This window comes from Crinia signifera, chromosome 2, assembly GCF_055691185.1.
Source record: "Crinia signifera chromosome 2, ASM5569118v1, whole genome shotgun sequence".
NCBI lineage: Eukaryota > Metazoa > Chordata > Amphibia > Anura > Myobatrachidae > Crinia > Crinia signifera.
The window spans coordinates 354,771,973-354,796,128 of record NC_139218.1 but is presented as its reverse complement, the minus strand read 5'-3'; the positions used below and the strand labels follow the sequence as shown (position 1 = coordinate 354,796,128).

The following is a 24,156-nucleotide window of genomic DNA, read 5'->3' as shown; positions in this document are numbered from 1 at the left end:
CGTGTGCTTGAGGCAGAGGGCTGGAGATGTCACACTTTTAATTGTTTCCAACCAACAGTATTCTGTACGGTAAGGAATTAAAATAATATGCTCATCCACCGCGAGCCCTGTTTACTTTGTGTATTTGTTTTGGGCCAACAACCTATGAGATCTTGGAATTGAATATACTTGAGACTTAAGGCCCCCATACATTAGGGCGACTTGTCCTAAGGACAAGTCAGACCAATTGTCCTGTAAGCCGCCTGGCAGCTCCCCGTAAGGCTCACATACGATTTGGCACTTGATGTAACATTTTTTGCATGTGATAAATTGCATGCAATTTATCACATGTAAAACCGAGGAGCTGCAGCGGTCTGTGAGTAGAAGCGGGGCGGGCGGTGGGTGCTGCAATGAGGAGCACCGGGGCGGGTGGTGGGTTCTGAACGCTAGCAGGTGTTCAGCAGGACAGGCAGCGGGGTGTATTAGAATTTTAAAATAACGTGTCAAATGACTGGCCAGCCTCTGATTGGCGGAGAGACCACTGTCAGCCAATCAGCAACCTCCCTTCTGAGTGGCCGCTGATTGAGCTCTCAGCTGGTCCGATGTGCATCGGATCGGATATCAAACACACATGCGATTTTGGGCCGATTTCACCCAATTTATCTGCCCAAAGTGCCATAATCGGGTGAAATCGGCCCAAAATCGCACCTTTACAAACTCCTCCTGTATATTTAGAACACATGAGCTTTGGAATAAGTTACATCTATTGTTGCTTGCAAAATGCAGTTGAATCGAAAGACTTTTAAGGACCCACTTACTTGAAAGAGCTTTTGTACCCAGGATCGCATTGCAATATACAATCCTATCTGCAGCATGTACCACTCAGCAGACACAGGGTACAAGTGTCAGACAAGTGCTATGAAAGGAGCCTGTCCCTGTATTGTGCTCTGCCGGACACCAGGGGGAGCTGTGCATGTGCAGTCGGCTAGACCATGCATGCACAGCGGCCACTTCTGTGGAGGGTTCCGGGGAACTTTCTACCCGGCCAGCAATGTGCTGTGTAGTCCATAAACTACCGCTATTTTCAGAGTGAGGTAGCTGTGGGGGCCAATACTCGGAACGGCAGTGTTTTCGGGGACATAGCCACAAATATACAATGATAAATGATCCCTTAATACACAGAGAATGGATATTTTAATATTTTTTTTATTGCACATATTTTATATAAACTGAAATATAATACTTGTCCAAAAATATAAATCAAACAGGTTTTATGCTTGAGGCTGCCAAGTTGTTCAGTGGGTTTGGGACTTGAGCTTGGGATTTATGTTACACAAAATGTGGGCTATGGGAAAAAGGAACTGAAATATGTGTAAATCTAATGTTTGGTTTCATTGTAAACGTATGTTTTGAGTTTGCTTATACAACTGACATTTTGAATAAATACATTTTGTCCTTGTAAGGTTGGTGTAATTCGATATAAAAGGAAATAGAGATGTCCCATAGGCTACATTAAAATCTGTAAACCGGTAGTAACAGAACGTATGCACTGCTGGTGTTATTTACTAAGAGCTCTGTGCTGGAACTGCCACATACTAATACTCTGATTAGGTTGACTTTGAACATGCTCAAAATACCCAGAACACTCCAGTTGTATGTAGGCAAGTATATACTCAAGGGGGTAACTACCATAGGTGCAGGTAGTGCAGCTGCTATGGGGCCCACAGTTGACATTTGCTGCAGGGCCTCCAAACATCTAGTTACGCCCCTGTATATACTAGATAGTTTTCTCTATTCATGCTGAAGTCTGTTTTCATGCTGTATTGAATGGACATTTAAGCGTTAATTTAACTTCAATATTCTGGCTATCATCGCAATATAGTGTGCCCATATTCTTTACTATCTATAACCCGAGAGTCATATATTATAGCGCATCCTAATCAAAATAAGCAATTTCAAGGGTCAATTGGGGTTGCTTTTGAGTACTGTTGCTGCCGTTCCAATATATCACTTGCACCTGAATTTACTAAATTTATCATTCCGTGTACCCTTATTAGAAAGTTTAGTCTAAGCAATTACAAAAGATACAATTGGAGGAGAATTCAATAGTTTCTCCCCACGGCCGTCACTAGAGGGAGCCCAACAGAGCATTTCAATTGCTTTCTCTAATTCTCCTAATCAGAAGGACACTTCACTGAGGGCATTTTAGGAACAGACCCGTTATCAGGGTTTTTACTGCATTTCTGTATGCTCTATTGCTCCTCCGCAGTGGCAGCGCTGCGGAGGGAATCGCCAGCAAAAGCTGGCGATTCCCTGCAGAAGCCTATGGGCTTCTTACTGCAGCGCTGTGTGAGGGATCCGTACACAGATCCCTCCCAGCATGCCCTGTGGCCGGCGCAGTGCTCTGCACATGCGCAGATGGACTCCCGGGTCACAGACCCAGAAGTCCAGCACCGGCACCGCATCGCAAGGGACAGCTCTTATCGCAAGAGCTGTCCCTTACGTTAATGACCGCGTATGTTAGAGAATATGCGGTTATTAAGAATGCCGTGGCCGGCGATACAGGGCTGCGAATGTTAGAACATCCCGCCCCATTGTAATTTAAATGTTCAGTGCTATAATATGAGTTAACATGCTTTTATGTGTGTTGATTATAGTTCATTTTAATACATTTTTTTTATTGCAAAGATCATCCAATCGGCACATATTTATATCATTTTTAATCTAAGTGCTGCTTTAAACCCTTAGGGTTTATATCTTGTTTTTTGTTTGTGTGTGAAAACGACCTGCGCACTTTTCTGATCGCAGTCAGCACTTTGGTGTGGTTTAGGCATTTTATACGGTATCATTTGGTCTGTCTATGGTCTACTGAATATCCCAAGCCCCCAATCTCCCCCCAAATCCCCAATCACCCAGAATTTTAAGCTAAGTACACATTAGCCAATTATCGTTACAATATGTGTGATAACGATATCGTTAACCCTTTGAGTGCCAACGAGTGATCCTCAAAATATCCGCTAAAAATGCCAGCGTCGCTCACAGCGACTGTACTTTTTTTGGGTGCGATATTTAACTTCAATGATTGGACTTGGCCGTATTTGTATTTATTTATACTAAAAGAACAGTCGCTGTGGGCGACGCTGGCATGTTTACCAGATATTTTGAGGATTCGCAGCAACATTGGCACCGAAAGGTTTAACAACCGTATGTTTGTACGCACTATATTGGTAACAATACGAGATCCCGTGGGTCGTAGCGCCCCCCCCCCCCCCCCCCCTCTGTTGTCTGTAAGTCCTGACTACTGTATACCATCAATGACAGCATGCTCTTGGATGTTTGGATGTGGCCAATGAACAATATCATGGACAATATGTTTGATGTGTAGGCACTACTGTATATCGTTGGTCCAAGAGTTCCAGGAAAATCGTTAGCAATGTCATATCGTTTGCACTGCTTGAGATGGGAGATCACGCCTGATAAACAATTGATTTGCCCCATTGTGTTTCCTAAGAGTTTCCAGGTATCATGTACTCAATGAAATATGAACAAAAATGTCAAACAAAATTACCATAGACCTTGAAAATCTTCACATCATTTGGGAAAATTTTGCAATGGAAAAATGTTCCCCCAGGCAACACAGCCTTATGTTATGTATATCCAGTTCTGCCAAGTTCCTGATATATGTGTGTGAGTTGCTAGTAGCCGTTTCACATAAAATGTTTTTGGTTTATGGATATTTTAAGACTAATCCCCATGGATGATGTCGAATCAGGAATTCCTGTGCAATAGAAACACATGTATTCACAAAAATGGAAATGGATAGTAAATGAGGACAATTCTCCTTGGATTTTACGGACCTTGGCGCTACAACACATACTAAATATTTCCACATTATTAATCACTCCTAAGTGCTTTCCCAACCCTAACTTACATTTTCAGTGAACTTCTGCAGGTCATAACCTTTTTGCTGAAATCATGTGTGTTGGAAAGTTTAGATCACGTCCGTTTATTTCATGTTTTTTCTACTATTTGAACACAAATGAAAATACTTTTAGATCTACAATCAACTACAAAAGCATTAGTGTCAACTACACTGTCAACAGCGACCATCTGCAATATGTTTACGCTAAACAGAAATAGTTGCCAGATTTTTTGGCACCAGAATGTGACACAATGGTGTCTTCTTACTAAGTTTCTATTTAGTGTATCGTCTGTGTAACATAAGAGCCGTACGCATAGGGAGACGGGAGCTCGGAACACGTCGCTGCACACCCGCTCAGCACTCGCGATGTGTGCTGAGCGATCTGTTCTCAGTGGGGTTTTTGCCTATGCTTATAGGCAAAACTCTGAGATCTTAGCAAGGGGGTTAGTACAAGCACTGTCTTTTCCTGCTGGCGATGACATTGCCATCACTGGGGGCATACACACGGGGAGATCCGTGCTCCATTTCTACGCAATCTAGTCAGATCGCTTATAAAATGGGTCTGACTTCGCCCCATGTGTATGCACCTTCAGAACAACCACCTCTGTTACTCATCAACAGGGACAGATTAACAACAGGACATATGGGCAGTTTCCCCGGGACCCCCGCAGTGGGGGCACTACATTGTGTTTGCTGGAAGTATTTATACACATCACATACCTTATTGACAATTTTATTGGTATGGGCCCTTACAATTTAGTTGCTCTGAGGTCTCCACAAACCCTTATCTGGCCCTAACTATCAAGGATCATTAGCCTTGAAAAATCATTAATTATTGCTGCCACACGGGGATATGATAATACACTCCGGTCTCGTTTAGCCTCATTTTATATAGAGAGTTTTATTATTTTCTCCAAGGTAATGCTTTGGCTACAGAACTCGTTGTGGAATATATATGTATAAAAGGCTAACTACTCCTCACCTCTGAGGTGAAGTACAGCCCGGATCAAATTACTACAGTGAAAGCAATTTTTGCAGGGCCACTGATCTGTGTGAAACTTGCTGGATACGGTGAGAGAGGGAGCTGTAAAGACAGAGATTGGAGGTAGGAGCAGGTAGGGACTGGGGGCGGGTGGAGAGTTTGAGGAGAAATCAATTTGACAGGCTTTTAACTAGTGTTATATATATATGCAGTAAAGGTCCATACACACTGGGCAGCCTGTATGGACAACGATGATGGAGAAAACCGCTGGGCTGAAAAACACACACACTGAGTGTTTTTCGCTCGAATTCAGCGATTTTCTTGGCGGTGGACAGTTTTCCATAGTGGGACGCTATGGAAAGCCGTCCACTCCGCTGCTCATCTGCTGGTACTACCGGCAGATGAGAGGCCGGGCCAGCAATGATGTGGGTGCATGCACCAGCGCTCACTACTGCCACGCACACACTGGGCAAACGAGTAAACTGAGCGGCTTTCAGCAGAAAGTCTCCAAGTGTGTATGGGCCTTAACACTAAACATGCCAAGCATTGCCACAACACACACACTGACGCCTTTACCACTGAATTTACAATAGTTACATTATTTGTCTATGGATTCTGACTGGTAATGAGCCACCATGTAATTTGAACTTTGATTGACATAGTCAAGCAAATACATATTATAGGGTGGCTCACTTTCAGACAGCTTCCTGCACCCAGGCCGCTTGGGAGACTTTAGACAAATGTTTTGGACAAATGCTATACAGTATGTACAAAATGCTGTATACTATACTATGCTACAGTTCCTCAAACCTTCTTTCCAAAGTGCCATATTAAGAAAATGACTTTGAACAGAGCGCTAAATATTTTTTTACTCACAGTTAGAATCCCAGCAATTAGGTAATGGTTCTTTGCTTGGTAAAGTCTTTTTTTAAAAAAAAGGATATTTAATTATTTAGACTCACAATATCTTACACTGTAGTGCCCCCAACTCATAACATGCCTCCAAGTAGTGCCTGCAATTCACAATATGCCACACTTGTGCACTTCGTATTGTTTATATGTCACATAGCGCTGTCCCCAATTCATATGCCAAACATTTGTACCCCCAAATTTTAATATGCTACACATATGTGCCACAATTCATAATTGTGCCACCATCTATGTCATACGCGCTGACTGCAGAGCTGAGATTCATACAAGGTGGCCATCGAAAACGGAGAATGTTGCGGGAAAAGGCTGAAGTCCAAACTCCAAGTCTCTTTACATAGTACAGGAGGCAGTGCAGCACAAACCTCATATCATCCTTGAATGGCTCTTGTCCAAGATTGAGCATGGTGAGGCAGAAGAGGGCAGGGGGCCACGCCATAGTACACATATTGGGAAGAGTGTAGCTCTCTGCTAGAAGACTAGGATCGGACTTCGGGGGGGGGGGGGGGGGGGGGGCAAAAAACGGTGGAAAATGGCCGTGTATTTGACAATCCATGGCCGTTTCCGACAAAAGAGATCTGACTTTAAAAAAGGTCGGATCTGGCAGCCTTAAATTCTGTCATTAACGACAGCATTGAATAGGAGAGTGTGATGTACTTCCCCTGGCGGCAAATATAAGCACGGATTAAATACCTGCCAACGTCTTATCCTTTCTCTATTCACTACCGCTGTTCATGTGTTGTCAGTGCTGAAGAAGTGTCTACAAAACAGCCAGCCCATTGCCAAAGCGAAGCTGATCATATAAATCAGTACCAAGTCATGTAACTGCACTTTAATGATAATTGTAAACTAATGGATCTGTGTGTGTGTGTGTGTGCGCGCGCGCACACTTTCTAACACAAGTGCTTTGTACTATGAGCCAATAGCATTGCTGCCTGCGGCATACACTGTAATTTCTTGTCCTATATTATGTATAACAGAATTAAGAGAATTACAGACGTTTAGTACACTCATTTTCACTTTGGGGACAGCAAATACTCTGCCTGGTTTTATTAGTGTGGCACACAATTACATCCCACCCTTCTGATTATTTTATCTGTCCACACCTTACACACCTTTCACACCAGCCTGAATTCCCAGGTTGGTGTGCAAGGTTCCCTGGCCAAATTCCTGGGAAAATGTATCTAGCAGGGTTGCTCACGGGACCGGCCCGGGATACAGGCCAGTGAGAAAGGTACTTACCCGGCATCCCGGCTTGCTTCCAGCGGAGGATGGTGCCATGTGATCCGGGCAGCGGGGTCCGGGCGGCAGACAGCGGGGTCCAGGCAGCGGGTGGCTGGGTGCCTGTAGCGCTATGTGCTGGGCAGCGGGGCGGGAAACACTGCTGGATTTGAAAAGTCTGGTCAGACACTCTCAGCCAATCAGACTATTCAAAATGTTTTCAAAATCTCCTGCCCCAGCCACCACTGCCCGGATCCCCACTGTCTGCACCCCAGACCCCACCACCCGCTGCCCCCCTCACACCAGAAAATGCAGGGACTAGGCCGGTGTGAAAGGGGCCAACTCGGGAATGTCCATGCTTGAGCCCTGGACTGTAATCCTGGGTAAATCCCTGCATATTCTGGTGTGAAAGGGGTATTAGGCAACACTAATACTTCCACCATCTCCAAGATCAACAGTCACTAACTGCATTCAGAGTGCAGAGGTGTAGGTGTTATATTCCACCACTTAGCACTTAATGCTGTATGATATCATATGCAAAAAAAAATATGAACATTCACTCAAGGCAGGGTTGCCTATCTGACCCTCTCCTTCATGGAGAAAATGCTCTGTTCCTGGACTTCCCTGGTAATGTATGATTGCCATCACTTGTGGTGAAACACCATTCTTATCAATTAATAACAGGTGATACATTACCAGGGAAGCCCAGGAACAGAGCATTTTCTCCCAGAAGGAGAGGGTCAGGTAGGCAACCCTGCCTTGCGTGAATGTCATTTGAATTAAAAAAAAAACATCTGTGTTTATGAAACCTGTTGCTTGAGGGGTGGTGGTAATGTGTGTGTATGTCTGTGTGTGTGTGTGGAGGTTCCCAAAGAGATCTTTTGGGGATTTATGTGTAACCGAGTCTGATTCTATCAGGTATCACCCTGGAAAATTTCACTTTCTACAGCTTAATGCTGTCAGTCACTGCGGTATAGTACGGTAAAATTCAGGCGACTCATCCAATGCATCTTTTTGATAATCAATTATAACAAGACGGCAGGTGGCCAGAGCACTGGGGGAGGTAGGCACCATGAGCTAAGAGGCTCATCTCTGCCAACTGTATGCCAGTGCTACCTGAGGCGATGCTTTTAAATTGCACATTCCAAGGAATGCCTTGGATCCACATGCTACCTATACAGAAACACACAGAAATGTACTCAGTCTCTTTACATTATTTTATCTGTCCACACCTTACACCACCCATCACCATTGCGACACACTGCAGCGACCTAGGCGGGGGGGGGGGGGGGAACACCCTGCTGCTAACCTGCTCACCAAGGGGGAGGGGGAGGGTAGAGGTGATTCGGTGGCCGTTGGGGGGAGCTAAGCTTGATGTGGCCGCTGCTGCCGAGTCTGGGGGGAAGGCGGGAGCTTGATGCAGCTGCCGCTGAGTTTGGGGGGGGGGGGAATCGGACCTTGGTTGGGGGAGGGGATCGCACCGCTCACCTGGCTCCAAGGAGGGGGGGGGAGTGGCTCCTAAAGCTGCCTAGAGGTGGCGCTGGCCCTGGGTGTCCCATCCACTCTGCCCTGTCAAGTGCAGCCCAGGCATATACCAGTGGACCCCCCCAGCACCTTCAGGATATCCCCTTGCATTTTATCAAGGGAATTTTGTGGCAGGGGCGGGTATTCCACCGAGTGGCGAGCAGTCCTGAATCACCCTCTTAATTAGTACCTCAGTTAATTTGATTTAACCATCATGGATAGTCTTAAAACCCGGGACTATAATGGCGGAGTTTGGGAAACTCTGTTTGGTTTAAATTTAGTACAAATGGTATTTGATACTAGTCATGTGTTCCGCTCTGGCGCACTGCGCTTATATACACGCACTGCAGTGTGATGCCCTCATTACTCCCATTACTACTACTACTAATAATATTTATGCGGTATGTAGTTAATTTGCCGATTCAAACCAATTTACAGAATCCCCACAACCAAATGCTGGCAAAATACCGTAAGGAACAAACCACCAACAATCAAAATACCGACAAAATCAAAATACCGTCAATCTAAACACCGACAGGTACAAAACACATATTTTGCCGGCAGCAAAAATACTGACACAAATAATACCAAATACATTATTTTACTGATTTTTTTTCACAAAAAAAGACTTGTTCATACTTTATAATCCCAGCGGGCACAAAGGGGGAATGTAATAATGGAAACAAAGCAGAAAATAATGACAGCGCCCAGACTCCCAAATCTTAACACATATACAGTACAAAAAAATGGTGTTTCCAAATGGCGCTGCAGTCTCCTCTTTTTAGATGTGTGATTTTTCTATCACCAATGAGTTGGAATCAAATCTCCCTCCTTCCGTCCAGTCGCTCTTAAAGACAACCACAACTGACCTGGGTGAAAATTCCTTATATGCCCGTAATGGTTTCTTTAAGTTTCCACGACCTCTGCATACACAAGTAGCGACGTCAGACCAGTTTGATCACCAGGACCCCATGAAATGTGAACTCACCAGAATCAGGTGCCCTATATGCATGGAAAGGTTTCTTTTGCCTCCGAATTCCCACAGGTAGACAGCTTACTCCATTTTTGCAGTATCCAAAAGATTTATTTTCAACAATAAAAATACATAAAATTGAATAAAAAATTCATAAAAAGTGGGAAGGAAATCCCAAGGTGAGTGGCGGTCTGGGTTACCTCCCAATCCGGATAGAAGGCCGCCCAGTTGCTGAAGATGGTAACCAGCACCTAACACAAACCTCTAGGGTATTTCTCTTTCTCCTCCAACCACCAACGCATTTCGGGCTGTATGAATAAGCCCTTTTTCAAGGTGTGCTACATGGGGTCCTGGTGATCAAACTGGTCTGACGTCGCTACTTGTGTATGCAGAGGTCGTGGAAACTTAAAGAAACCATTACGGGCATATAGGGAATTTTCACCCAGGTCAGTTGTGGTTGTCTTTAAGAGCGACTGGACGGAAGGAGGGAGATTTGATTCCAACTCATTGGTGATAGAAAAATCACACATCTAAAAAGAGGAGACTGCAGCGCCATTTGGAAACACCATTTTTTTGTACTGGGAATGTAATAATGCCTGATGAGAGGAGATGCGCTACACTAATATGGTGTCCATGTCGACATTACAACTGTGTCAGCATTCAGCATTATGATCATGTCGGTATATTGCGTGTCAGCATTTTAACTGTATGTACCTGTCAGAATATTGATCATCGGTATTTACACCCTGCCAGTATTACATTGTTGGCCAAGTGATTGTCCGTATTTAAATTGCGACTAAATCATACTGAAACCAATTGCGCATCTAATGGGCCCTACACATGGGCCAACGAGCGTTCTGAGTGAAGTTACTTAGCTCAGAACACTCAGTCTCTCCCAGCACATAGCGCTGCACACATGGTCTTACACAAGGGCCAACGAGCGTTCTGAGTGAAGCTACTTCGCTCAGAGAGCTCAGTCTCTCTCAGCACATAGACGTATATTTTGAGCGCTATGGGTCAGTATTTGGGTGCTGTGTGCAAGTGGCTGCCCTCTGGGAGGGGGTTGCCGCCCCCAAAAAAGGATACGTAGAAGAAAGGAGATACCAGTAGGCGCCTTATGCACACAATTTATGACAATTTATTAAACAATCTTAACATACAAAATATATTAAACTAATAAAGCATAAAATAATCCACAACAATACTATAAATATAAGAAGTTAAAAACATGTGCACTAGTAAATGCTGAATTGATAGATTTTATATTTACCAAGTCCCGGTAGGCTTTTAGCATATGCGCATATGTTGCCAGGTACTAATGTCCCAAATTGAAGAATAAAGGACCAGCGTTCTGCAGAAATATGTGACACCTGTGCGATTTCCCACAGGGTTTTTTGTAATCCAAGAAAAAGGGTTATTAGAGGCTTAAAAATAGCAACCAATGATGGAGTCGACACTTCTGTGTCGATGGAGACAGAATCCACAATTCTTGCAGACAATGCTTTACAGCGGGTCCCAGGTTGATGGAGAACGAGTGTACCAATAGACCCCACACCTGTCAGTGTCAGATGTTGCCAGAGCAGCTGCACCGGCCAGACAGCCAAGTGCGAACCGCTAGACTCTGTAACAGACGGAGGCTGCTTGGGACGGTAGTCTCGTGCGCTCTGCTGTGAGCGTGTCAGGCTGGTTGCCGCGAGGTGGTACCGTGCTGTAGATTGTCTCCGATAGCACGCCGCTGCTGCGCTCCTTGAGGAAATAGCGGGGACCAGGGTGGACTGGTTTTCGTGGAGCTCAGGCGGCTGAGAGATTCTCCGGGTCCACTGGCTCAATGGCGGCAGCAGGGCTCCTTCTTCAAGACGCGTTTCGCCGCGCTACGGCAGCTTTTTCTGGTATCTCCTTTCTTCTCTCAGCACATAGCGCTGCACATACGGTCCTACACACGGACCGACGAGCGTTCTGAGCGAAGCTACTTCGCTCAGAGCGCTCAGTCTCTCTCAGCAGACAGTGCTGCACACACGGCCCTACACACGGACCGACGAGTGTTCTGAGCAAATCTACTTCGCTCAGAACACTCAGTCTCTCTCAGCACATAGCGCTGCACACACGGTCTTACACACGGGCCAACGAGCGTCCGGAGCAAAGCTACTTCGCTCAGAGGGCTCAGTCTCTCTCAGCACATAGCGCTGCACACACGGTCTTACACACGGGCCAACGAGCGTTCTGAGTGAAGCTACTTAGCTCAGAACGCTCAGTCTCTCCCAGCACATAGCGCTGCACACACGGTCTTACACACGGGCTGACGAGCGTTCTGAGTGAAGCTACTTAGCTCAGAGCGCTCAGTCTCTCTCAGCACACAGTGCTGCATACATGGTCCTACACGGGCTGACGAGCGTTCTGAGTGAAGCTACTTCGCTCAGAGAGCTGAGTCTCTCTCAGCACACAGCGGTGCACACACGGTTCTACACACGGGCTGACGAGCGTTCTGAGTGAAGCTACTTCACTCAGAGAGCTCAGTCTCTCTCAGCACATAGCGCTGCACACACGGTTCTACACACGGGCCAACAAGCGTTCTGAGTGAAGCTACTTAGCTCAGAGCGCTCAGTCTCTCTCAGCACACAGCGCTGCACACACAGTCCTACACACGGTCCTACACAGGGGCCGATGAGCATCCTGAGCGAAGATACTTTGTTCAGAAGGCTCAGTCTCTCTCAGCACACAGCGCTGCACACACGGTCCTACACAAGCCGACAAGTGTTCTAAGTGAAGCTACTTTGCTCAGAACGCTTAGTCTCTCCCAGCACATAGCGCTGCACACACGGTCTTACACACGGGCCAACGAGCGTTCTGAGTGAAGCTACTTCGCTCAGAACGCTCAGTCTCTCCCAGCACATAGCGCTGCACACACGGTCTTACACACGGGCCAACGAGCGTTCTGAGTGAAGCTACTTAGCTCAGAGCGCTCAGTCTCTCTCAGCACACAGTGCTGCATACATGGTCCTACACGGGCTGAAGAGCGTTTTGAGTGAAGCTACTTCGCTCAGAGAGCTCAGTCTCTCTCAGCACACAGTGGTGCACACACGGTTCTACACACGGGCTGACGAGCATTCTGAGTGAAGCTACTTCGCTCAGAGAGCTCAGTCTCTCTCAGCACATAGCGCTGCACATACGGTCCTACACACGGACCGACGAGCGTTCTGAGCGAAGCTACTTTGCTCAGAGCGCTCAGTCTCTCTCAGCAGACAGTGCTGCACACACGGCCCTACACACGGACCGACGAGTGTCCTGAGCAAATCTACTTCGCTAAGAACACTCAGTCTCTCTCAGCACATAGCGCTGCAAACACGGTCTTACACACGGGCCAACGAGCGTCCTGAGCAAAGCTACTTCGCTCAGAGGGCTCAGTCTCTCTCAGGACACAGCGGTGCACACACGGTCTTACACATGGGCCAACGAGCGTTCTGAGTGAAGCTACTTAGCTCAGAACTCTCAGTCTTTCCCAGCACATAGCACTGCACACACAGTCTTACACACGGGCCAACGAGCGTTCTGAGTGAAGCTACTTAGCTCAGAGCGCTCAGTCTCTCTCAGCACACAGTGCTACATACATGGTCCTACACGGTCTGACGAGCGTTCTGAGTGAAGCTACTTCGCTCAGAGAGCTCAGTCTCACTTAGCACACAGCGGTGCACACACGGTTCTACACATGGGCTGACGAGCGTTCTGAGTGAAGCTACTTCGCTCAGAGAGCTCAGTCTCTCTCAGCACATAGCGCGGCACACACGGTTCTACACACGGGCCAACAAGCGTTCTGAGTGAAGCTACTTCGCTCAGAGAGCTCAGTCTCTCTCAGCACATAGCGCTGCACACACGGTTCTACACACGGGCCAACAAGCATTCTGAGTGAAGCTACTTAGCTCAGAGTGCTCAGTCTCTCTCAGCACACAGCGCTGCACACACGGTCCTACACAAGCCGACGAGCGTTCTGAGTGAAGCTACTTTGCTCAGAGTGCTCAGTCTCTCCGAGCACATAGCGCTGCACACACGGTTCTACACACGGGCCGACGAGCGTCCTGAGCAAAGCTACTTCGCTCAGAGCACACAGTGCTGCTGCACACGTGGTCCTACACACGGGCCAACAAGCGTTCTGAGCTTCGCTCAGATCGCTCGGTCTCTCTCAGCACACAGCGCTGCACACACGGCCCTACCGACGAGCGTTCCAGTTGAAGCTACTTTGATCAGAACGCTCGGTCTGTCTCTACACACAGCGCTGTGTGCTGAGCGAGGTGTCAAGGTCAGTGTTCTCCATTTGGAACACTGGCTCCAACTGATTAATAACCTGCGTCCAGGTTATTAATCGCCGCTGGATTTAGAACGACAGGGCCACGCATTTAAATCGCTGTGTGGTCCACACACACACATACACAGATTTTCTGAGCAATTTAGTAAAAGCGACCTATAAGGTACAATTTCAGTTTCTGCATGTTCTTAGTAACAGTAATGAGTCCATTACGTGTTAGGTGAATTGCTCTACGGTTTCTGTATCCACTCGCAGCAAGTTAGATACTTCATTCTGGTCAATTAATAGGCCCCTAACCGCTAAACACAAATATTTAACATTATTATTAATATTATTAATATAGTAACATCTTTGAAAGATACCTTTTACTGTCTTGTTTACATTAGTGAAGTAATTAGAAATGAAAGTCTGCTGTACAATGCAGTATACTTAACTCATTTTGCCATAATTTGAACCATTCATTTTGTTTTGCTGTTGTGGTTACTGCAGAGCACATTGTTTAGCCTTTCATTTCCAATTCTGCACATATTACTAGCTTTCCCCGCTCACAAGCCAATGCATGTAATCAGTAGGCACTGCCGTGCAATACATAAAGCAGTCGTCTCTATGACTTTAGCAGAAGATAAACGATTCCAGACATTGGATATGATCCACTTTCCCACACAGGCTACAATGTTTTGTCATCCATATTGGGTAATAACACTGAGAATTTTTTCTCCCCCCTTTGCTTTACAGCCAGATTTTTTTTTCTATGCTTCTGGCTTGTTCAAAGGCACATGCACTAAAAGTACCGCAATTAGTCTTTATCTCCTATCATTTTGTAGAATAAATATTTAACTCTGAGAAGCAATGACTTCTAAGATTTTCCATTTCAGAGTGAACTTGAAAAGCAGTTGAGAATTGACAGTGTGTGTGTGTGTGTGTGTGTGTGTGTGTGTGTGTGTACAGAATGTGTGTGAGTGTGTTTTAGGCATTCTCCATTATAAGTCACACAATGTACAAGAATCAGGTTGACGAAATGCTTCTAGGACTGTCCAGCTCTCCCCTAACAGTCCATCTCCTAAGCCATGGATGGAGAGAAAGTGGCCGGTTATAAAATACGAACCAATAAGTGCCTAACTGCCATGTTACATGCGGTGTATAGAAAGTGACAGTTTGGGGCTGTTTGGTTGGTCATTTATCTGCGTCTACGTTATCTCCATCCAGGGCTTAGTAAATAAACCCGTTCATCTTGAAGCCAGGTACTCAAATGTCAATGATTTCAATGACAACAGCCGCCATGTCAGTTATAGTCACTGCTGACCTTTTGTAGAAGTCATGTTCTAAATTGTTTTCTATAGTCCAGCAAGCAATGATAGTAAATAACACTGTCAGTGTTTGCCAAGTAGGAGAATGCAGAAGTCATTTCAGGGGAGAGGTATCAATCCTTACAGAGATAACATACCAACCAATCAGCTTCTGTCATGTTACTTGTAGCACAGCTTGACAGAATCTGATACTTTATCACTCTCAATGTTTGACACATAAACTATATATATATATATATATATATATATATATATTATTATTATTATTTTTTTAAATAAAGGATGGCACTCAGGAGACAGTCCTGAGGAATGGGATATATACCCCATAGACTGGCTGTAATGTAAATACAACATATTCTTTCTTTACTGAGGCTCACACCTCGGGGAGAGGCACCTGGAGCAGGATTGCCCCAGCGAGAGCTATACCAGAGTGCCAGGGACCATTGGATGAAAAAATATATATATATTATTTCAGAGAACAATGCTCCTACAGAGTAACTTCTGGAAATATGAGTAATTATCCGCCTCTCAGAGCCTCCATTGCAAAGCACTTACCACATAGTGACATATTGTTTGATAAACATGTGAAACTTTCATTCGTTGCAATTTCCCTCTTTTTGTTTTACTAACAAAACCCTGCTGCGTAATAAATCACAAAGTGCTTAATAACACTGGTCATTAGTCTTTCCTTGTGTTCTTATATCGCGAAGCAAAACATGTAATACTATACAAGTTAGGGATAAGTTTCACTATTTGGCTCACACAGAACAAAGACAGACAACAATAGGGATGCAACAATTTCTAGACTACAACTCCTGACATTTCCGGGTAATGGGAGTTGTTCAGCAGGACCTGGGGCATTTGTTTGTTGCTTATTATTCCTGCACATATAGAATATATACACCCCAGAGAATAGTGACAGAGGAGGACAAAAAGGTGATGCTGCATAACATATATGGTGATCAGTACCTGGAAAGAATAGTTTCCTCTTGTATCATGTCCTGGGGCGCTGCACTGTCCTCCAGCGTTCTCTGCTCCACTACAATCCAGTCTAACAGCTAGTATATCCGAGAGATGCTGTGTGCAGCTGTGCACTACATCATTACCAGCACAGCCAGTGCTGCTGCGGCTGTTTTCCCAATCACACAGACTCCGCCTATTGTTATTGAGGAACTGCAGTTAGCAGCTGGAATTCTGCACGTTCCTTCAAACAGCTGCTTGTAGTAAGGAAGAGAGTGATGGAAGCAGTTATATGATTCATAGTCAGTACATGTCCTCGTTTCTCGTCTGCCTGTTACATGTTTGTAAAAGATAGATGACAATAGGAACAGTGTGTGATTTCATTTCGAGATGAGGCTGCTATGTTACAAATGAACCAATCTGTTGTAGATGCGTAGATAAGGGAAACTTCACCCACATTAATCACCTCTCTCTATTTCTCTCTCTCTGCGTCACCCATAGGTCAGAAGTCGTATGTAAAAGAGGAAATGCCAAAGTACCAGCACCACCTCTGCTGCACGTCACCGCGTAACCAACATAGTGCTACAATCACTAAACATGTTCAGTGTGTACAGATAGAGCCATCCTCATCTAGCCCTTTAATAGGATAATGGACGAGAAAATGGGAAAATGCGGTAAAACAGGGGTTTTACCGCATTTTCCTATTTACCATCACCCGTCCGCCCCATTTCGCTTGGCAGGGACCCTATAGAAGCCTATGGGCTTCTATCGCCGCCCGACGTCCGCGCCCCCCCCCCCCCCCCTCCTGATCTCCTCCTCCCCCAGCAGGTGTCACAGCCGGCAGGACATCCGGCTTCAGGGGAGAGGAGGAGACGCAGGGGGACACTGGCAGCCGCCGGGAGGTGATGGAGACCCCCGCAGACCACATCAAATGTATCGCGGGGGTCTCCGTCACCGCAACCCGATGCTAGCCGCATATGTCAGTACATATGCGGCAGCATTTCGGCAGGTACAGTACCGGGGCACAGGGCAGCACCATTAGCATATGGGTACACCCAGCGTTTCATGGGCGTTCCCATAAGAATGCTGAGCGTTCTCTTGCTAATGCGTGCATGACGGACGGATGGACAGGGGGGCGGGCAGCTGACATCACCGGATGTCAGCTGCATGCCCACCTCCCCCTGAACGTGCACGCATATGTAAGGTTGCTAAGAGCAACCTGTTTGCACCTTCCACATCTTTCGATGGTCAGCAATCGAAATATGTGGAAGGTTTCCCCTGGCCCACGAATGGATGTTACTGTGCAACATCCATTCGCATGCCCTTCATGCAAATTGCGCTTGCGGATGGGTGGCGCCAGCCAACCATTCGCAAGACGGGGTTTGGTGGACTCAGGGAAAAAGTCCCATTGAAACGGGGAAAAGTCCCATTGAAATCAATGGGCACTCGCTAATAAGCTGAGAGAATCACCTGTCACAGCTCTCAGCGGTTTCCCATTGACAACATGCATAAGATAGATAGCACCACTTTCCAACCTTGCACTGAAGACTGCCCCTCCGCCACCCCCGTCCTGCTGACTCCTCAGGCAACCACACATTAAGTAGACCACTGGCACTCCTGCACTGATGGTCCCCTTGCACTGCCAGAAACAGCCACCTTGCGCACTGAGGATACCGCTGGCATTCCCGACATATCCACTGCACCACAATGCTGACACACAGGCACTTCTGCACTGCAGGCACCATAATCTCCTTTGAAGTAAGGACACCACTGCCACCCTCAAACTGAGTACATCACCATCACACCTATACTGCCGACACAGCCAGCGCTCCTGTACTGCCACCACCCCACTCTGAGGACACATCCAGAACCCCTGCACTGCCCACACCCCCTGTCACAGAAATTGTACTATTGGTGTACCCAGCCCATCCTGTATCCAACCTGCGCTGCAAGTCTCCAAGGTTGCCCACAGTGAAGACCTGCACATACGCATATCAGCTTAAGCGCAGATCTACAGAATCGGTCACCCCTGTGAATTTGCAATGTAGCAACTCGATCAGAATGAGGGTCTGTATCCTGTACTGTATACAACCTGCACTGAAACCCTCCCTGCATCAGAGACACATTGTAATCCTGTGCGATAGCTGGTGCAGTGTGGTGTGGTGTAACCCTGTGTGTGTTATTACCCTGTGTTTTATTGCAGTGGAAAATGGCATTGCTCAGATTTTGGTATATTTCAATACAAGCTTCTGGTAATATACGTAATTGTTGCCAGCTGCTGCATTATGCGTAAGCAAAGGTTTAGAGCAGTCGTACAGCTAACAGCATATTCTGGGAATAGCACTAGTGTATACGAGGTTGTAGTGAGTAACGTGCTCAGATGTGTGTAAGGAGAGGTTTAGTGCTATTGTACAGCTAATTGCCATATTCTGGGAAAATACTGTTGTAATTTGAGGTTGTAACGCGTAATGTGCTCAGATAAGTCCATAAAATGTTGCAACTGTGATGCCAAACTGGAACAATTACTGTAAATGGGTGAAATGATTCAGAAAGAGGATCTCCTGTGGTTAGTGGTGCTGTAACCCCTAGTAACACATAGTGGGGCAGATGTATTAAGCCTTAACAAGAGATAAATGCAAGTGTGATAAGGAGATATAAACGTCCAGCCAATCACCTGCCAAATGCCATGTTACAGGCTGTGTTTGAAAAAAGTCAGTAAGGAGCTGATTGGCTGGACGTTTATCTCTCCTTATCACCCTTATGGTGCCCATAGACGGTCTGTTCCCGGACCGTCCGTTCTGTACTATGAGATGCGCGCTCCTGTGCATCTCATCGTACGGTACAAAAAGTATGTGCTGCACATACTTTTTGTACTAGGTACACATCGCATCGGATCACAGTGCATGCACAAGGCATGCACTAGGGATGTGATCCGATGCGATGCGTGCTAATTAAGTGCCGAACGGATCCGTTAAACGGACCGTGTATGGGCACCTTTACATTTATCTCTTGTTAAGGCTTAATACATCTGCCCCATTTTTTCTTATTTATACAGTGCACAGTCTGCCATGCTGTATGCTAGCTAACTAAAGAAACTTACACTCATAGAAATGCAAAGTCCCTGCTCAATGTAAATGATATCATAAAGTAAAATTGCATTATCTATTGTTCAAATCAAATCCCCCTTTTGGCCTATTACATATGGACGTGTGCTCACCTCACAAATGGGACCGATTCTGAGTTGAACACAAATTGCATTGCATTTTTATCAATTTGGGCATGTTTAAATCAACATACAAAGGGCCTGATTCTGGTTCCTGTGCAAAAACAAATTCTCTCTCTAATGGACAACATTTGGGCGAGTTATTTTGTTTCTGTGCAGAGTAAATACTGGCTGCTTTAATTTTACACTGCAATATAGATCATATTTGCCTACCTGACCCTCTCCATGAGGACAAAATTCTCTGTTCCTGAACTTCCCTGGTAATGTATGATGTAAAATAACGGATAAAGGGTGGTACTCAATCCAGGATTCCGACTGTTGGAACGTCCCAACAGTTGGAATCCCGGGCCGTTTTCGCTCAGCTCGACTGTAACTTGACACCAGGAATTCAATGTTCCGGCGGTTGAGAGTTGGAAAGTGCGAAAACGGACCCGGATTGTCAAAAAATTGCTGTGTATTCGACATCTGCGCCCTTTTCCGATAAAACAGACTTGTTCTTAAATCTGATCTGTAATCTGTCTTCAATGTTGTCAGAAACGGCAGCATGGAATAGGCGACGCCCATGGAAATAAAGGCTGAGATTGAATACCCCCCCACAGTGTTGATGGTGTATTTCCCAGCATTCGGGAGCAAATGGTTGATTGTCATATGCTCCCATACATTACCAGATTTTTGTCCCCACCAGACAGATTGGACAGATAAATCTTTGTGTGTGCACCCAGCGTCAGTCGTTGTAGTTGCCATGCATAGAATTGTACTATTATACTTGCATAGCTTATTATTGCTACACAGCTTGATATGAACAAGATATCTGATACAGCATTTTTAATTAGCAGCAACACTGTGTGTGGTCAAACACGCCAGACTCTGCCGAAAGACTGGATAATGCTGTTAAACACTAATTAACTCAAGCAGGCGTTAGCTACCGGTAAATAGCAGATCAGCTGTAACTAAGTGGTGTGTAATATTCCATTATCAATCCAATTGCCTCCACCTAGCCCCAAATATCACATACAACAGGGTATATTTAGGCAGAACATCGTTAAGGATATTCTACCTACTGTAAGCACACTTTCTGTATATTGTTTTGGGATAGATCAGATTTATTTTGCTAGCAGAGTGTATTTTCAGCCATAAGCATGACTTGGGGCTGCGTATGTATAGGAGGCCTGAGATGGGGAGAAGAGTGGTATATACGTACATAACTCTTCTCTATCCTACTGTCATCGTCCCGTGAGGGCCATAATACTGAATAATGTTGGAAGAGCTGTAGAATGGAGGTGTGCAAAAGTGGCTAAAGTACAGTGGGTATGGTATGACTTACCGACAGTAGGGAATCCCGACCCGCATTGAAGCCCCTTGCAGGCTCTGATCTGATGCGCAGGGGACCACGCATTAGATTGGAATCAGGGGGTTGGCACATACAATTTGGGCACTTTTCACATGATTTTTCCGCCAACGCATCGGGATCGAAAATGCCCAAATTGTATAGGTGTATGGGGGCCTTACGACTAGAGGGGCCTAACATACAGGTGATAAAACCCTGCGGTATGGTGCATACTAATGATAATGATGCAGCCTGCATGTGATTGGAAGAAGCATCTCAGGCACGGCCACTTATGCAAATATATTCAAACATTATCCAATTGATAGGTCTACATTGTCTAGGTAGACAGTAAATAGGTCGGCATGCACAAGGTCGACATTGGCAAAATGTCAACATTGACAAAAGATCAACACCGGCAAAAGGTCAAGATGAAAAAGATTGACACATGAAAAAAAATCAACATTGTTTCACATATTTTCCCATTTTCTAGACTTTTCTTACTTTAACAACCACGAGGACTCCAATTGGGAATGGTAACATGTGCTGAGCACAAGAAGGCACCATGCCCAAAGCATGGCGAGAAAACCGAGCCATACAAGGGTACGGGCTACACTAATTGGGGGTAAATGTTGACAAATGTCAACATTGACACACAAAAAAAAAAGTGGGGAGGGGTGATAATATTTACCCTGGAATTAGGGCTTTAGTATAGCAACCTGGTACTCCTCCTGTGTAAGACCATAACTAGGGGTGTGCCAAAACAGACCTAACTGGTGGTTACTAAAACCCTGGTGCCAGTTGCAGTGGCTATTTGGGCATAAGTGTCGGAAACACAACTATTCATGCAAATAAGGACAAACTAATAAAACTGTGTTTTAAACATTTGTGACTGAAGCGCCAACCTTATAGTGCATGGAGGAAACTGCTAAGCCCATGTAAACATACATGTTATAATGTACAGATGGAGCCCCTCTCATTCACTCTCAGCACTTGCCGGAACCGCCCCGCTGGCGAGCGCTGGTGGAGAGGGATTTCATCAGACTGGGACCCCCGTGCGTCTCACATCCATGCGTGTCCCAGTCACTTGGTGGCTGGGCAGCCTGACCCCGTCCATTAGGGGGGTCCATGGCGGCGGTGGGGACCGGCGATGGCGGCAGGCGGTGGTGGGGAGCTCCGTCAGAACGGGGCGCGCGAGCGGCTTGTGCACGTGCGCCCCCTTCCGACGGCTGGTGGGGGCTGGCGGCTAGCAAGGAAGAGTCCGGCTCTATCTGCATGTAAAATATGTGCTGCCTGGTTCCCTGGGATCAGGTGTGCTGAGTCTATATGGAGCCTTGTGGCACCCGGGAATCAGCATTGGGTCACACGCTATGTCGCTGACGCTGCGTGCTCCCGCATGTCATCAGAGGCCTCCTCCATCTGCCCCAGCAGAAGACATTGCTAGCAAGGACCATGCTGCTTAATGCAGCCAAGCCCCCCCCCCCCACTCTCCCCACCTTCGCAGCATTACACAAATAAAGCAGATTTTTCTGCCTGTATAGTTTTGTATTGTAATGAATAAAATACAAATATATTTGTACCTTATTTAATTACCATTTCAAATGCTCCAAACGAATTCAGTACTTAGCAAATGCACTATATAGAATGGTAGGTAAACCGGCATAGAAAATGTGGCTAATTAGGCTGCACGTATGGCAGCTGAAGCTGGAAGTGGAACACACGATAATGGGATCACTAACGGTGTCAGTGCCACAGCTCCATAACTTTAGGGTTAGCCTGCGATCTACTGTGCCCCTGGCATACATGAACAACATCTGACTACCAGCTATTGGAGACAGGTCCCCTTTTGTCCATGACCACACGGGACATGTAGATACCATAACATTCTGCTGCCCTCTAGTGTACAAAGCTAATTTTGCTTCACACTTGCTCTGAATAATGGGAGAGTGACAGCATTTTTTTTTTAAATGTTTTTTTTTGTGTGTGTGGTTGTTATTTTACATTAAAATCAATCATTGGCCTATCTGAACTACAGATAAAACAGCTGACCTTCAGTTTTATTGTTAACCCTTTCAGGTCCAACGTCTAGTCAGGCTCAATATCCCTAGCATTAGTAGCAGATCCAATGGTGAAGCCACTTTAAAATAAGAACATTAACATCGTATAACATTTAATGTAAACCATTTTTGAATAAGAAAAAAAAAATTACAATCAATTAAAACATTTAGACCAGACTGAATTGCAAAACAAAATTTGAACTGGGTTAAGTGCTACAGGAGAAAAGCTACATAAATAATAGGCAATAACAACATAAGGTATGGCGAGCTGTATAAACCCACAGATCTATCTGCCAGTCAGTGCATCACAGTTACCGATAACACTGAAATGTGCCAATAAATGGTTTTATTCCATATGCAGCTGATATTGTACTGTTAAATTTGGTACACACTTGAGCGACGGGCATTAATTTGGCCATTGCTTAGATTGTTTTACACCCTAGTGTGATGTTAATGAAGGTGGGAACTATCATGTTCTGTCCTTCATAAGCATACTACAGGAAGCACATCAAACCTGACAATTTCGCATGGTAGCGGGCATACTGAGCGTACACAGCAAGTCAGAGGCCTAACTGGAACTTTATGGGCCCCAAAGCCACACCTTAAAAGGGTCCCTAATGCCCCCCCCCCCCCATTATCACTAAAATGCCCAGTGTGTGTGTGTGTGTGGGGGGGGGGGGTTGGGGGCAGAAGAAAGGAGGGGAGTGAGAAACCAAGAGGGGGTTGGAAAATAAAAATAGAGAGAGAGAGAGAGAGAGGACCGACAAAAGGGACAGAAGGGTGGTCAGGGAGAGAGTGGTTCCTAGAAAAAGAGGGAATCAGAGAGAAAGAGAGGAGTGAGAGAGGTGGCAGGAGCGAGAAAGAGGGCAGTGAGCAGGAGTGAGAGAATGTCAGGGAAAAGGGAGAGAGGGGAGCAATAGAGTGAGTGTCAGTAAGAGGAAGGGGGAGAGACAGAGAGAGGGGATGTCAAGGAGAGCAAGAGGAGAAATAGTGAGTGAGATGGGATGTCGTAAAGACAGAGAGAGATAGTGGGTGTCAGGAGAGAGGCAGGTATAGAGACAGGTGGCGGGATGTATCAACATACATCCGCGCCCTTCGCACGGCAGCCGCCGCGATGCTACCGCATATGTACTAACATATGCGGCCAGCATCGGGCTGCGGTAACGGAGACCCCCGCGATACCTGTGATGTGGGCTGCGGGGGTCTCCGTCACCTCCCGGCGGCTGCCAGCGTCCCCCTGTGTCTCCTCCTCCCCCCTGAAGCCGGATGTCCTCCCGGCTGTCACACCAGGGGGAGGAGGAGGTTAAAGGAGGACGGGAGGGGGGGCGGCGCGCGGACGGCGTACGTCGGGCGGCGAAAGAAGCCCATAGGCTTCTATAGGGTATGGTAGAGACTAGTTTCCATGCAGTATTGCTTACAGGAAGTGACGTTTAGTGAGGGCGGAAGTTGTTAGATGCCCT

General features: G+C 46.1%; 1 protein-coding gene across 5 annotated transcripts in view; it reads right to left on the bottom strand.

The window, feature by feature from the left end:
• The window catches only part of STARD13 (StAR related lipid transfer domain containing 13), a 290,895-nt gene that overhangs the window by 46,312 nt on the left and 220,427 nt on the right, over positions 1–24,156 (bottom strand). Inside the window, exon 1 of one of the 5 annotated variants that reach the window (XM_083169806.1) lies at positions 16,102–16,373. The exons of the other annotated variants lie outside the window; for them this stretch is intronic. The gene's annotated coding sequence lies outside the window, so the exon portion shown is untranslated. Of the gene's footprint in view, positions 1–16,101; positions 16,374–24,156 lie in introns of those variants that run through there. 5 annotated transcript variants of the gene reach the window in all.